Genomic DNA, 15,250 nt, shown 5'->3' on the forward strand with positions numbered 1-15,250 from the left:
CTAGACAGAAATATATTATTAAGAAGATAAATATATATCAACAGGTTTCAAAAGAGAGTGATAAGAGTTATAATTATGTTTAATACCAGACAAGGATAAAATAACCCATGACCACCAAGCATGAACTGATAATAGCGTCTTATCTTTCCAACAGAATGGAATGGATTTTAAAGCAACTGATATTAGAAGATTAAATAGTTTACCTACTTAGTCATTTAAGTTTTGTGAGAGAGCAGGAGATTTGCAAATTAACATTTTGAATGAAACATCATCATGAATATTGTTTATTGTTTTTTATAATATCCTAAACTTCAGTCCAAAATTTAAAAACTAAAGGACAATCAAAAAGATTATGCTGTAATGTACCAGGATGTAATTTACATTGCCAACATTTTGAATATTGAAGAAGTTTAGATTGAAATAAACATAAAAGAGTCCATAAACAGTTGAATAAAATATAAGAATTCGAATGATAGAGTGAGACAAGGAACCAACCAGAAATACTGTTAAGCTAAATATATTTCCATGCATCAGTAGATAAGGAGATTGAAAGTTCATTATTCCAAAATACCAAAATCATAGTAATGTTGGTTACTTGCGAATTAGATAATTCTTTTATATAAAATAGAAACACCATGAGATACTGTAGAAACAGTTTGAATATACATTGATAAATCAGATTGAACATTAGAAGGAATAGCATGAGGAAATGAATCTAAAATCGAATTACACAAATATTCATATTTGGTAAGGTCAGACTGAGGTAAACTACATTTTATTTGTAAAGTCTCAAATGATATGAAGGTATTGTTGTAAAAGACATCTTTAAGTTTAAAAATACCAGCATTAATCCAGGAATACCAGAAACTGATATTTCTATTTAATTTATTGACTGTACTATGCCATAACAACATGTCTTCTGTATTAAACATGGGGATTGAAAGATGGAATCTACATCATTAAAAATCAGTTTAGTGGATTTAAGAATAACAGATTTATGAAATAATTGTGATTTATTAGACATGGTTAACAAAGTGGGTAGTGGAAATGGTTTAACTATTGATTTCTCAATAAGAAGTGAATTATTTAAAAAGGAATGATTTAACCATATGGAATTTTGTCTTAAAATAAAAGCCTGATGGTAAAGAAAAAAGTCAGGTAATCCAAAACCTGCATTACATTTGGGAATTTTTAATTTCTAATAACTAATAGGAGGTGACTTGTTATTTCAAAGAAATTTGGAAAGACGTTTGCCAACATCCTTGTAAAACTTTAATGAAAATTGAGTAGGAATCATGGCAAGGGTGAAGAAGATTTTAGGAGTAATAGTCATTTTTTATGGAGTCCATTCTTCCCCACCATGAAAGGTGAAGTGAAGACCATTTGAATATTTTATTTCTAATATAATTTAACATACAGTCACAGTTCAATGTTATTGTTGATTTTATGGATAAAGAGAACAGAATACCAAGATACTTCAATGTATCTTTTCGCCAAATAATTTCATTGATAGGTATCATATCAGGAGCACAATAAATATTTAAGGGAAAAAATTCAGTTTTATTAGTATTTAATTTATATCCAGAAACTGTGGAATAATTTGAAAAAATCTCTAATAGGGAAGGGAATGAGGATATCGGATCACTAATGAATAAAAGTACATCATCAGCCTATGCTAAGGTTTTAATTAACCCTGGGCGAAGCACTACGCTACGCTCGCGGAGTTTGCGAAGTTTGCGCAACTTCGCAGTACGCGAGCTGCACGTAGCACAGTTCGAACACGCTTAGTGCAGCGTAGAGTAGTGCAGCGCTCATTTTTTGCTTGTTCGCGGTCCTGAACGTCATGTTCGCAACGGCAAGCAAGCAAAATGACATCCCAGCGAGATTTTCAACGCGGGGAGGTAAGGTTTCTCATTGTGAGTGGTTGTGCATGCTTGCGACCGCTCTAAATGAGAAACTACCAGTTCGCGTTGAGAAAGCTGCCGCTCGAGTAATAATCTACTCGAGCAGTAGAAAACTACAGCTCGCACTGTGCAAGATGCCGTTTTCAATGATTGCACAGTGCCAGATGCTTGTCCGCACTGTGCAATCATTGAAAACACATCTTGCACAGTGCGAACATGCTACTACGCAGCTCGCGTAGTACTACGTGAAGTTCGCGTAGTGTGAAGTGCACTTCGCGTAGCTTCGCGTAGCGCTACTTCGCGAACTACGCCCACCCTTAGTTTTAATAATAACGTCCTTAATAGTGATTCCTTTAATACTATCACAGTTTTTATATAGAAGTAAGTAAAGGTTCAATACCTATAAGAAACAAAAGCGGGGAATGGGGACCACCTTGTCTTGTACCTCTAAAGAGAGAGAATTGGTTTGAAACTTGGTCATTGAGAAATAAAAGAGCAGTAGGAGCAGAATACAAAGCAGAAATCATACAGATAAATATGTCACCAAAATTAATATGATAATAAAGTATGGAATAAGAATTGCCAGTGAATTTTATCAAAAGCTTTCTCAGCATCTAATACGAGAATTCCTGATGGTAGAGTTAAAGTGGAACCTTGTTCAATAACATGTACAAAAGTTCTTGTATTGTTGGCAGAATATCTGTTCTTTATAAAACCAGATTGATATTGATGAATAATAGAATCTAACACAAGGGATAATCTGTAAGCCAGTATTTTAGCATATAATTTACAATATTGGTTAATTAAAGAGATAAGACGATAATTTGACACAAGTGTGGGATCCTCATCAGGTTTGGGAAGTACAATAAGTAAAGCCTCAGTAAAAGAACCTGAGGTAATGTTAGGGTTTGTCCAGAGCAAAGAGCATGTCCCCTCTTATTGCACTAGTGGTCTCTGTAAGAGCTCACTTTAAACATACTACTGAAAGCCTTTCTTGTTATCTCAGCCCCTCCCTAAGACTTTTGTGTATGTTGTTCAATGTATTCACAAGTTTGGACATTGCTGTCTTGTTTGCACATTGGACCTTGCATTTACCAAGGCTTATTTAGAAACCATTTGACCTTGCTTTTACCACGGCTTATTTAGAACACTCCTCCCTAGGCCATGTGTTACTTCAACTCATTAGCATAATAACTGAAGCTCTGCACACCTGCTTGTGAGAACCACACCCAGTTCTTCGAAACACACCCAGCTCTTCGAACCACACCCAGCTCTGTCTATAAAAGGCAGCCCCTGAGCCTCACCCAGTGCTTGTGCTCGTCTACCTCCCACTTACCTGAGAACAGATCCTTCAGCGCTGGCACTCCTGCTCTCTCCAGACCTTCATTGACTTCAACGGGCGCGGCTTCTGGCTCTTCCTTCTTCTGGTTTCCGGCTACTTCTTGCTTCAGCCCCTCTTCTGTCCACTGCAATCGACCTGCAAAGAGAAAGAGGTCAAGGTTAGACTAATCAGTATCCATTTTCAGCAACAAGTAAGTGCAAAACCTTTTATTACCTGAAAGAACTTTATCGGCGATTTCTGGATTCATGTAAAGACAATTTGGAACAAGATATCTCCCACGAACTTAGAGGTTCATACCCTTTGTTACAAAAATACTTTGTGGATCTTTGTGAAATAAACATTGTTTTACATGGAACTTTTTTAAGAATCAAACAGAGTAAACCATTGACAGCAAGGCAAACAGTAAATCAAGGACTTGCACAAATCACCTGCTGTATTTTGATGTAAAAGTACAGTATTTGTTTTATAAAAAGTCTGGAAATGTGTGAAAAGTGAGTTTGTTATTAAGAATTTAGGCTTTAGTTATATTAAGGTGAATTTTAGACGTTGGTAATTCTGATATTGATATTCGTTTGATTTTACAGAAGTTTTACAGTGATAGAAAGCACATCCCAGAACAGCAACACATTCCAAACCTAGAAGCTTGAGACCAGGATCCAAGAGGTACTTTTAGAAGAAAATTTCTAATAAGATTAAGGTTTAATCAGGAACACATTTAGGGATAGGTAGCACTTATCTGTTCTTTGTTTATGTTTCATTAGGCACCAGTTTCTACAGAAGTCGGAGAGGGCCGCAGATTTAAGCAGCTCTTCTACAGTGGGAACGCAAGAACGATATTGTCTCTCTTTTTTTATTTTATCCACTTCCTCCCTTCCCTTGAGCTTCTGGATCTTAGTGCACTGTTTTAAAACTAGTTTGCTGGAACAAGCAGTTTCAGGGTGGGGCCGGACTGTCTTCAACCTCCATCAGAACTGAACAGAAACTCAGGTGAGCTGGGCTTTGACAGGTAATTCCGGTAGAACCAAAAAATGTAAAAAGTTGAAATAAAAAAGGAATAAGCTGTACTTGAAATTCTTTGTAAAACTCAGCAGGAATGCTATCGGGAAAAGGAGACTTATTTTTTTAAGAGATTTTATGGCTGATAGAATTTCATCTTGAGTAATGGGTCAGTCAAACCCAATTTTATCTGAATGTGAAAACTTGGGTAATCCACATTTATTCAAAAAAGAATCAATTAAGGAGACATCATTAAAATTGGGTTTGTTATAGAGAGTAGAGTAAAAATTAACAAAATGTTAGATCATTTTGGGATACCGGTCCTAGGATGCCTGCTTCCGGTTCAGGGAGGACATGACTTGGCAGTTCGCGCTGGACTGTTCCCATGAGTAATCAGGGACAAGACTGCTTTGCATATGGCCAGGTCTAAACTGGGGTGCCATGGTGAGCAAAAGAATGATGGATTTAACCCAGATCTCTTATCTGGGGGTGAATGTTTTGATTTTTTCTGCATTCCGTCCATCAATTGTGTGTCTATCATTTTGGGAGAAAGCAGTTTTACCATTAGGGCCATAAATGGAATTTATTTGAGTTTTATCTTTATTTAAACGCAAATAATAAGCTAAAAGTCTACCAGATCTCTTGGCATTAAAACAAAATTTGGCTTTAGAATTAGAAATCTGAATGCTCACTCTTTTGCTAAGGATTGAGTTAAACTCATATCAAAGTTTTTGTATTTTGAATCTATATTAAGGATCATTAGACGTAATAAAAAACGTAATAAAAATTCTCTCAAATTTTGCAATTTGCTTTTCTAAATTGTTTATATTTGCATTAAAAGTTCAATTTTAGTGGGCCATAAGAGAAATAGTTACACCTCTAACATAAGCTTTAAAGGCGTCCCATCTATTAACCATTGAAGGAGAACCTCCAAGGTTAAAAATGAAATAATCCTGAATGGCATTTAAGAACTTAGGTTTATTATGTTCATTAAGAACAATGCCAGTATTCATTCGCCATCTAGATGGCGTTGTAAAAGTTGAATTTAAGTTTAAAACAAAAGAAATCAATGCGTGATCAGAAATGTCAATGTTACCAATCATAGGATTAATCAGGGAGTTAATTAGTTGCTTGGCGACTAATAAATAATCAAGCCTAGAATGAGAATTGTGTGGGTTAGAAAAGAATGAAAAACTTTTTCCTGAAGGGAAGTGTAGTCCCAAATATCAACTAACTTTGTAGTTTGAATAAATGATTTAAAAGCATAAAAACCTTAGGAGGACAACATTTTATGAGATAATCTACCTAATAAGGGATCAGATATAATATTAAAATCACCTTCAATAAATAGAGGAACTTTACCCAACTTTATAACTTCAGTTGTAAGATCAGACCAAATAGCAGGATCATCTGCATTAGGACCATAAACATTTAGTGAAAGCATGACTGAATCATGAACTTTAATTTTAACTATGACATATCTTCCATCAGTATCTGAAAATCTACTAAAAATTTGGCAATGTCATTTTTTTGCAAAAAGAATAGCCACACCACTTATTTGCCATTTGATGGAGAAGAGACAATATTATCAACCCACTTTTTTCTATATAAACTAAGATGTTGTCATCTATATGTGTTTCCTGTGTAAGACAAATATCTGCTTTGCAACTTCCTAAATAATCTAAAATGTTTGTACACTTAACTGGATGACGTAAACCTTTAACATTTAATGAGAGTACTTTAATATTATGATCATTAGCCATAATAGAATAATAAGAGAAAAAAGGTCAAGAGGAGGATAGTACGAATTAAGGAAAGAATCAGAAAAATAGTAGCTCCTGAACAAGCGAAAAGGAAAGAGTAGATAAAATATTCAAGTAGCAGAGTCATGAGTATCCATGGAGTACTGTGAATGTTGATCCAGAAATTCTTCAGGATGATGGAAGGATTTAGAGAATTTATCTTTCGAAATACACATTGTTGAAGGGTCAAAAAGTCCATATTTGAAACCAAGCCTTCTTAGTTGAGGACAAAGAGCAGTGAATTCCTTGCAATTTGAAACAAACTCCCTAGCAAAATCTTGATGGATAAATATTTTATTCCCATTGACCATTAATGAAGGAATTTCTTGTGCTGCTTTTCTGATCAAGACCAAATGGTTGTGACGGAGGACTTTAAAGATCATTTGTTGAGGCTTTATGTGATGAGGTTTGTGATAAGAAGGAATCCTGTGTGCCTTATCAATTTCAAATTTTTCTGGAAATTTGATTTTTAGAAGGCCAGGAATCCGATTTCCCAAATACAATCCGCAGTTGGAACCTTCAACATCTTCCAGTAAATTGAAAATGCGTAGGTTATATTGTCTGTTACAATTTTCTTTGTCTAAAAGCAGTGTAGACATTGGTGATATTTTCACCACAAGTTTATTATCTTGTATTTTATAATCAAATTATCAAAGATTTTCATTGATAAACTAACCATGTCTTTGCGCATGCTTTTATTCTCTGAATAAATGGTATCTGTATTAGCACGCAGTGCCTGAATTTAGTAAAGAATTAAAGTTGAAGAAGGTTCAGTTGACTCAACCACTTCAGATTTAACTGGAGGTGGTGAAACTTGCTGTCTCTTTTTATTATGAAGAGAATGAGTATTTTTATTTTCCATTTTCTAGTAAAAAGGATTACATTTGTAGAGTAATATAAAGTTAAGGAGCAGACAGAGTATTATTTGAGAAAAAATCCTGAAAATGACTGGTTCAGCAGGTAAAATAGTCTGTGGGAGTGGCTAGGCCCAAGCCAGGCCCTCTCCTGAGCACTTACTCTGCCCTACTGAGAGACAAGCCTGGCAATTCTTCAATGTAGAGATGAGTGCAGGAGCCTGTAGGAGAAAAACACAACTTCCACTTGAAACCACTCCACAGCACAAGTATTGGCTTCATACATACAACGACCTCATAATGGTCACAATTCTGACACAAGTTTGTTGTTTTAAAGTAAAAAACGGGTGAAAATGAGCAGGAGCTCCCCGGGAGACAGCCATCTTGGAATACACGCTCACTTGTCTCCATGCTGGTGAGATTCTGACTGCATTCATTTCAGGGGAGTCTTCCACGTGGTTAAGAGAGGAAGGAGAGAAATCAGGTATTATTTGGATTTGGGAATGTCAACAGATATTTTTTCAGCTTTAAAGTCACAAGTCACACGATCAAAGGAGGTAGGACCAGTTGGTTCTGTTAATCATGCAAACTGTGAATTCAGCTGGTATGGAAGTAGGGAAGCATTATGAGAGGGTTAACAGAAGATTAGTTGTGTTAAAAAGACTGACGCTGGGACAGAGTGGGGTGAAAAGGGCACTGTTCTCACTGGTTGAATATTTGTAGCAATTAACTAAACCATAAGTTCAATAGAAAACAACGATTCTTTTATGGGGTGGGATAGTTGGTAAATGTTCATAACTTAAATGAATATTATGGGGTACATCAAAGGTTCTAACAGTTCATGGATGTGGCTATAATGCATATCAGGGATACGATTCGCCAAATTACATAAAAGCAGGTTAGATTAAGTATCTGAAGAGTTTGCAAGGCCATCAGGGGTATATGTATGAAGCCCATTTACCATTCGCAACCGTTTGCGAACAGGAAAAAGCCTTTTGGGATGTTACATCCCAGGAATCGAAATGTGCGATTCCTTAAATGCAATGTAAAAGGCACTCAAGTTGTGCGATTTTTTCTTAAGAAATCGCAAATTCACCACAGACTTCAAGTTGGTGGTAATTTGTGATTTCTTTGAAAAATACACTTTTTTTGTATTTTTCAAAGAGCCATGTGGCTCACATACATGCCCTTAGGGCATGTATTTGTGCCACTTTTGCACACATGTACATTTCAGGGGTGCAACACAGTGTCCTTTTGACACCCTGCCATCCTTGAAATTGCATTCTCAATTTGCCATTCTCTAATTGAGATTCACAAATTGATAATGTCTTCCCATTCATTCCTAAGGGCCTCTAGGCCCATAGGAATGAATGGGGAGGTATTCCATAATTGCGAATCACAATTTGCGATTCACAATTAAGGAATATATAGGATTCGCTAATTCATTAGCAAATCCTACATACATTGGGGAAGATTTATGTTAACTGGCAAAAACGGCACAGATGGGTGACGCATCTGTGCCGGAAATGTGGCGCATTGCTGGAGTTGCGTCGCAAGCGCCACGCAGCTCCAGCAAGGCTCGGGGGTGCCCCATCTAAACAATGCTGCGTCAAGACCTACGCCTGCTTCAAGCAGGCGCAGGGTTTTGACGCAGCATTGCCCTGAAAGTGACTGAGTGAAATCTCATAGATTTCACTCAGCCACTTTCAGGAGGCGTTCCTGCGCAGGAACGCTTCCTGCGCAGGAACGCCTCCTTATGGCGCAGTGCTTTACAACGTGACGCATCTCCTGCAGTTGCGTCAAATAAAGTGACGCAATTGCGGCGCAAAGAGGCGCAACGGCCTCATAAATCTGCCCCATAGCGTTTTGCGATCCTCAAATATCGATTCTCTAAAAATCACTATTTGAGAATGGCAAATGTATCCTTTGATACATAGGCCCCCTAGTATTTTCTGTTAAACAATGACAACATTGATTTGTGGTGGTTAATTAAGGGAAACTATCTGAATCATGGTGTTTTCCGTAAATATCGGGTAAATTGCCTGCTTGCCAAGATCCCCAATGGCAAAAGAATGATTTATATTTTATTGCAGTGCTAGAAAATCTTTTGTAAAGTATTACATATTACACGTAACGAAACTTTGAGTAGTGACATCTTAAGGAAGGGGCATCAGGGAGGGAGGACAGAAATCTTATTTTCCTCTAACCTAAATATGCCAAGTTATGACAGAGAATAGTACTACTTGAACATGTTTTTGTTGATAAATGTAGAATAATCTGAACTCTCCATCGCTATGTATTATTTCAGAATATTATCGGAAAATTGTCGATTAAGCTAGGGAATGAATGAACGATAATGAAATCTGTGTCAAAATAATATATAAAAAATCATGAAAGCTCAAGGGCAGTCACAAATGTTTGCATTCAATTGTAATTTCAAAAAGATTTCCGTGGTCTGAAAAAATCTATTATTTTTTTACATAATGTGAACTCGCAGCGGGATTTTAGTGGTGATAGGGATAGTAAGAGCACATCACTTTCTATTGAAAATAGATGACTGTGTTTTAGCTCAAGCAGACCTTATTTGAACCGTTCTGCGTCAGTGTCAACAATCCGTAAATGAGCCATTCAAAATATAAATCCTGCCTGATTCCACAGTATTCCACTTCTTACCGGGCATTCAATCCATCATTAAAAAGTCTGCAAAAACGTTGCAATTTCTGCAAGTCTCGCCAGAAAATAGAAAATTGGCTTCCCACAGTGAGTTTTAAAATGGAAAAGGGTTTTGAATGGCAGTTTTGAAGGGGAAAATACAACTCCAAGAGGCAAAACCTTTTGGTTTGTCAGTTATTAAATGCAAACTTTCTTTCAAAGTGGGCCATATCACAATATTTTAATGTCATTATATGTATTATATATTTTAGCTTGGCTTTAAAAAAATGTGTTTTTCTGCATTCCAAAGTATGTTAATGGTACAGAGAAAGCATTTGAAATTTCTTATCATGCTTGTTAGAAAACCCTGCACGGTATGCGCTCGTAAAAATTTTTCAAATATCAGTATTTTACTAAGTATTTAATTAAAGGTGGAGAGGGACCGATTCCCAAAGTCATTTGGACACTTAAATTTGATTTCGCAGCTGCCCAATTCTTTGTTTTATATTTGTGTATGTTAATGTACATGTAGTAGCAAACTTAATGTTATACATTTATGTGTGAGCAAAACTGTCTTAGGGACCAGGAATGGGGATTGCTGTGTATGGACATTAGTTAAAAAGGCCAGCAATTATAAATATTTGGATTTGTGGGTAATCACATTTGCCCATATTTATTTTGCATTGTCCTTGCATCGCGATTTACAAAGCCAAGAAAGGGGCTATTTGTGCAATAATGCCAGCCTTCTAAAGAAATGTAATTTAATGCTGAGTCTTGCGCTGCTTTATGTTACATGTTGAGCTGGTAGGTATTCCAAGGGTGACGCATCAGCATTTGTATCTGTTCACTCGTTGATTTGACGCAATTCCAGATTTGCAAAGGTTTGTAAACCTGGGATTGCATCAAATTGGTTACACCTCTCAGAGGATGGCGTAACAACTGGAAAAATCTTTCACCTCAGCTCTTTACTGGAATGTTTCCAGATGATCCATCATCTGGCAGCATAGTAAAAAGGGGGCATCCAAAATGCAATTTCCCATGCACTTTCCATTGGGGCTGGACTGACTTGCATCACATTTAACAGACAGCTAGATCATTTCTCCAAAAGCGTGCTTTTGTGATTTCCTGTAAATCTGTAAGAGATTTCAGAGAGACTTAAGGATTAAAAAAAAGAAAACTCTACTGCTGCAGGACGCTTGAAGGAGTCCAGAGAGAGTCCAAAGGGAGAACTATGGGACAAAAAGGGGAATGACAGATTTTGATTAGATCAACCTGCAGGACAGAGACCAGCCCCACGAGACCTGCGGCTGTGAGTGGATGGCTGGCTGCAACATGAAGAAAAATGTTGCTGTCACCATGAGAGGTCATGGGGACTCTGTCCATAGTCCTGAAACCGCAGTAAAATTAAGGTACAAGGGGGCAGGTTAAGAATACCCTGACCCCTAACCCTTGTTAGAGTGTTTCAGAGGGAGGCTCCCTGCGGACGACGGGGCACATGCATCATTGTAGGAATTTGCATTTCCTAAATAGCGAAAATTAAGGAATCGCTATTTAGGAATTGCAAAATACTATGCATCAAGAAATCCTAATTTTTTTTAGGATTTCTTAAATTTCGGAATTTGCGATTCCTTAATTGCGAATCGCAATTAAGGAATGGCATTACATTGATTCCTATGGGCCTAGAGGCCCATAGGAATCAATGCCGTTTTGCATTTCTTTTTTTCGGAAATCGCAATTTGTTGATGCATTGCAAGGGTGCAGAGGGGGGTCCAAAGGACCCCCCCCTGCACCCCTGAAATGTATTTTAAAGTGCATGTTTCACACACACATGTCCTAAGGACATGTGTGTCTGTAACATGACACTTTTCAAAATGCATTTTTGTGCTTTTTGAAACAATTTCGCAAATTAACACGAGGGTCAACCTCGTGTTCATTTGCACTTCCTATTTCAAAATTCGCATTTTTTTAAAAAATGATGCATTGCATTTAAGGAATCGCACAAATGCGATTCCTTAAATGCATTCGCATTTTTAGGAAATGCAAAAAAAAACGAATTTTGATTTTTTTTTTCATGCATCCCAAAAACGTATTTAGGAAGTGCAAACGGCCGAATTTACCGATTCGCACCGTTTGCACTGCCTGAATAGGTTGATGCATGTGCCCCACTATGTAAAAAAAAGATTTGGGGTTGTTCCAATCTCGAGAACTCCTGCACGAGTTCAGAGGTAGTCTAGAGGATTCCCAAAGCATAACAAATAACAAGTAAAAAAGCTAATGTGGGGTTTTTCCCTTCTTTTGGGGGTGGTTTGCTGTTCATGCCATGCGCAGTTTGGGGTTCATCATAGTTAGTTATTTTACTTTACGTTTAAGAAACCCTAGAAATGAATTATAAAAACTACAAAGGTTGAAGTGACATTATAGTATGGTACGTTAATATATTGCTTCACCTGTTATAGTCCTGAAGTAACTATAACAAGCACAGTGATGTAATCAGTGATGCCATTTCAGATGTCATTTGTGATGTTATCAATGATGTCATTGAACATGTCATGAGTGGTGTAATGTGTGATGTCAAACAGTGCATGGCTGGGGTGAAGGTCTTAGTATGAAAGAGTGTTTTTTATTTAAGTTTGAGCCTAAAATGTTCTCATGTGTACAATTAACGAGGATGTATTGTGTCTTTTTGTGAAGATACCTTGTTTTTCTGTGTTTTTGTACATCAATTTGGTACTGCGGGACCTATGACAAATAGAAACAACATTTGTTTGGTTAGTCTTCTTTCATTTACAGGAAGTTCCATCCCTTCCAGCTTCATTTGGGAGTAGCACTTAGGTGGGATTACTTCTTCTGCTGGGCCCTCCGGCTTTTTTGCATTTGTTTTGTGGAATTCTACTTTGACAAGGGCATCTGTAGAGGAGATTGAAGAGATGGAAGAATAGGAGAAATAAAATTCAAGAACCAGCAGGGAGTCGCTTGTTTGGCTGTTCATCTCAATACCTCTATTGGAGAAAACGTGTCTGCCAAAATTGTCACTTGCTGATTTAGTGACAAGGACTTCTCCCAGGGTACATTTAAGAAGTACTGCCAAAGACTATCAGGCACTTAGAAGCACACCAGGTCCTGCCACCCCTAACAACTCAACAGAGCAGAATGGCAACATGATGCTGAGGAGTCATTTACATCTACCTCTGGACGCTCCAAAGCACCCGGGTACACTGTCCAATCTCAAGTCTGCCTGGGACATACAGACACGAACCGCGCTTACCAGCACATGATAATTTACTGTGGAAAGTGCAGCAAGGTAGTCGATGGAGAGCAGAGTACGCGGGTTAAAGACAAGTTGGTCTTAGAGCACCAGTGCACAAAAAGGCAGTAGAGATTTTTGTGTTAAGTCTCCAAGTTCAGATTATTATTATTATTATTATTATTATTATTAATATTGCATTTATTACGCGCGACAGCTACCCACAAAGGGTTTCCTGGCGCGAAACATTTTCTAAAGAGATCATAACACAGATGACCTTTTTTCTTTATTAATTTGCATACCTTTGTCTTGTGTGTCTCTATATGATAGTGCATCGAAATATTATCCACAACAGCAGTCTTAACATAGTAATAAAGGGTTAATTTATTTGGCTGAGTGAAAGTAAAAAAATGATGACAATTGATTTCTGCCTGATTAAAAAGAGTTAGCTTCAGTTTGCGTTATTTTTTCAACACACACCTGCCACAAAATTCATGTGGTATTTACAGAACAACACAAGCCACGATTTGTGGGGAGTGGTCCATGTTTGGTGTATGGGTGTTTCTGAGCATCCACCCATTAATAATGATGAAATTCCACATCTACAAGGATTGTAGATATGTATTTGCACCAAAATCGTAACCCACCCTCAGGCAGCTGTAACATGTAGATATATATGTATTTCACTTTGTTTGTTCATCTTTGAATGTGTGCTGCATTCTGCAGTACACATTAAAAGATTAAATTACCTGGCAGAATAGTTTTTGTGCTGGACAGTACCCCTTCCTGTACAAAAAATATCCTGTTCACAAAATAACCACTCTTGTACTATGGCACAGTTGTGTATGTGTTGGAGCATGGCAGCAGAAAGTATGCTAGTTGAAGGAGAGACCAGAACGGTGCTACTTGTTTGTACATATGATACAGTTGTTCTCTCATCAGTACATGAAACACAGCACAGCTACATTTGCTGTCCTCCTCGTTGCGCTGTGCGGAATATTGATAAATCTGCCCCCCCCCCATTTGGTAATGTAGTTTCTTATATAGCGCACGTATCACCACAAAGGGTATCTCAGCGCTTGCTTTGGGAACCCGTTCTGATTTTTCCCTGTGGGATAGCCCAGCTGGGCACCCCCAAGGTGAAAGCCAGGCATCCCGCCGCGGGGGCCGTAGTGGAGATTGAGCAAGCTATTGCCCAGTGTTGCAGAGCGTGAACCCCTGATTCAAGTAGGCACCGAAGCGAGAATTATCAGGTCCGTGGACATTTGGGCTCCAAACCCTGCCGCGTCAGGAATTGAACCCTGGTCCCGGGCCGACCTCTGCTTCTGGGTCTGCCTCCTTTAACCGGTGAGCCACACTTCTCCAGAGTTTTTCAGTGGGACCAATCACTCTTTTAAAAAAAAAACATTTTACCGCAATCCTCCCCCTCAAATTGACATGTGAGCAATCATAAGAAATTGTACAGTGAGGGTTTAGTGAGCCTCACTGTCTAAAGAGACTGGCCTGTCCATAAGAGATTATGTACGGAGCAAAGGCCACAGGATCAAGCTTCCTTCTCATATCTGGTTGATTGCCCACAAGGGTGAACAACCTTTACAACGAAACCTTTACAACGCACTACCATTACAACGCGGTCATTACAACGCAAACCATTACAACGCATTGCGCTGGGGGGCGCTCTAGGATAAGGAATAAGTTTAATTTTCTATCCAACACTTTCCCTAGTGTCCACGGGGACTGGAGTTGGAATAGAAAATTAAACTTTTCACTATCCAGCACCTCTAAGCGCTATGCGTTGTAAAGGTATGCGATGTAAAAACTGTGTTGTAAAGGCAGGCGTTGTAATAGCCTGCGTTGTAAAGTCACATCCGCCCACAAGCGGTCAGCTACCCGCAAATGTTTTAGTACAGGGACAAGACTGTGTGTAGAACGAATGTGGAGCTCTAATGGGGCATACATATCTGGAGAAAGGGGCTGTGTGTAACTACTTCTGTAAAACGTAAATGCTTTACATAGTAGGGACTTGACCAACTACTTCTCATTGATCGTAAACAAGAGTCCGCTATATCCACAAAAGATTCATTACAGGGTGAAGTTTAAGCTTAGGAGGAGTTGACCACATATGCACACTTGAGAGTATGAAGTTAGTGGGCTCTCCATGATGAGTTTCTTCAAAACGAAGCTGTGAGTGGTAGAGGCTTGACCTTCTGAGGGGGCTTGGGTGTCTGTAGGGAGTGGCCTCTTTATGAAGAGTTGTTCACAATGTGAAGGCTGCGTATAGTATGGGCTTGATCATTGAAGCGGTTTTGGGTATCTGGAGGGAGTGGGCTCGCAGTAAAGCCTTCTCTACTGGGCAAAGGCTGTGCTATCCCTCTTGAACTGTAGAAAGGCGAGTTTAACAACACTAGAAAGCAATAGATATATTCTACGGATTTATCGCAATATCAAAATTCTAG

This window comes from Lissotriton vulgaris, chromosome 3_2, assembly GCF_964263255.1.
Source record: "Lissotriton vulgaris chromosome 3_2, aLisVul1.2, whole genome shotgun sequence".
NCBI lineage: Eukaryota > Metazoa > Chordata > Amphibia > Caudata > Salamandridae > Lissotriton > Lissotriton vulgaris.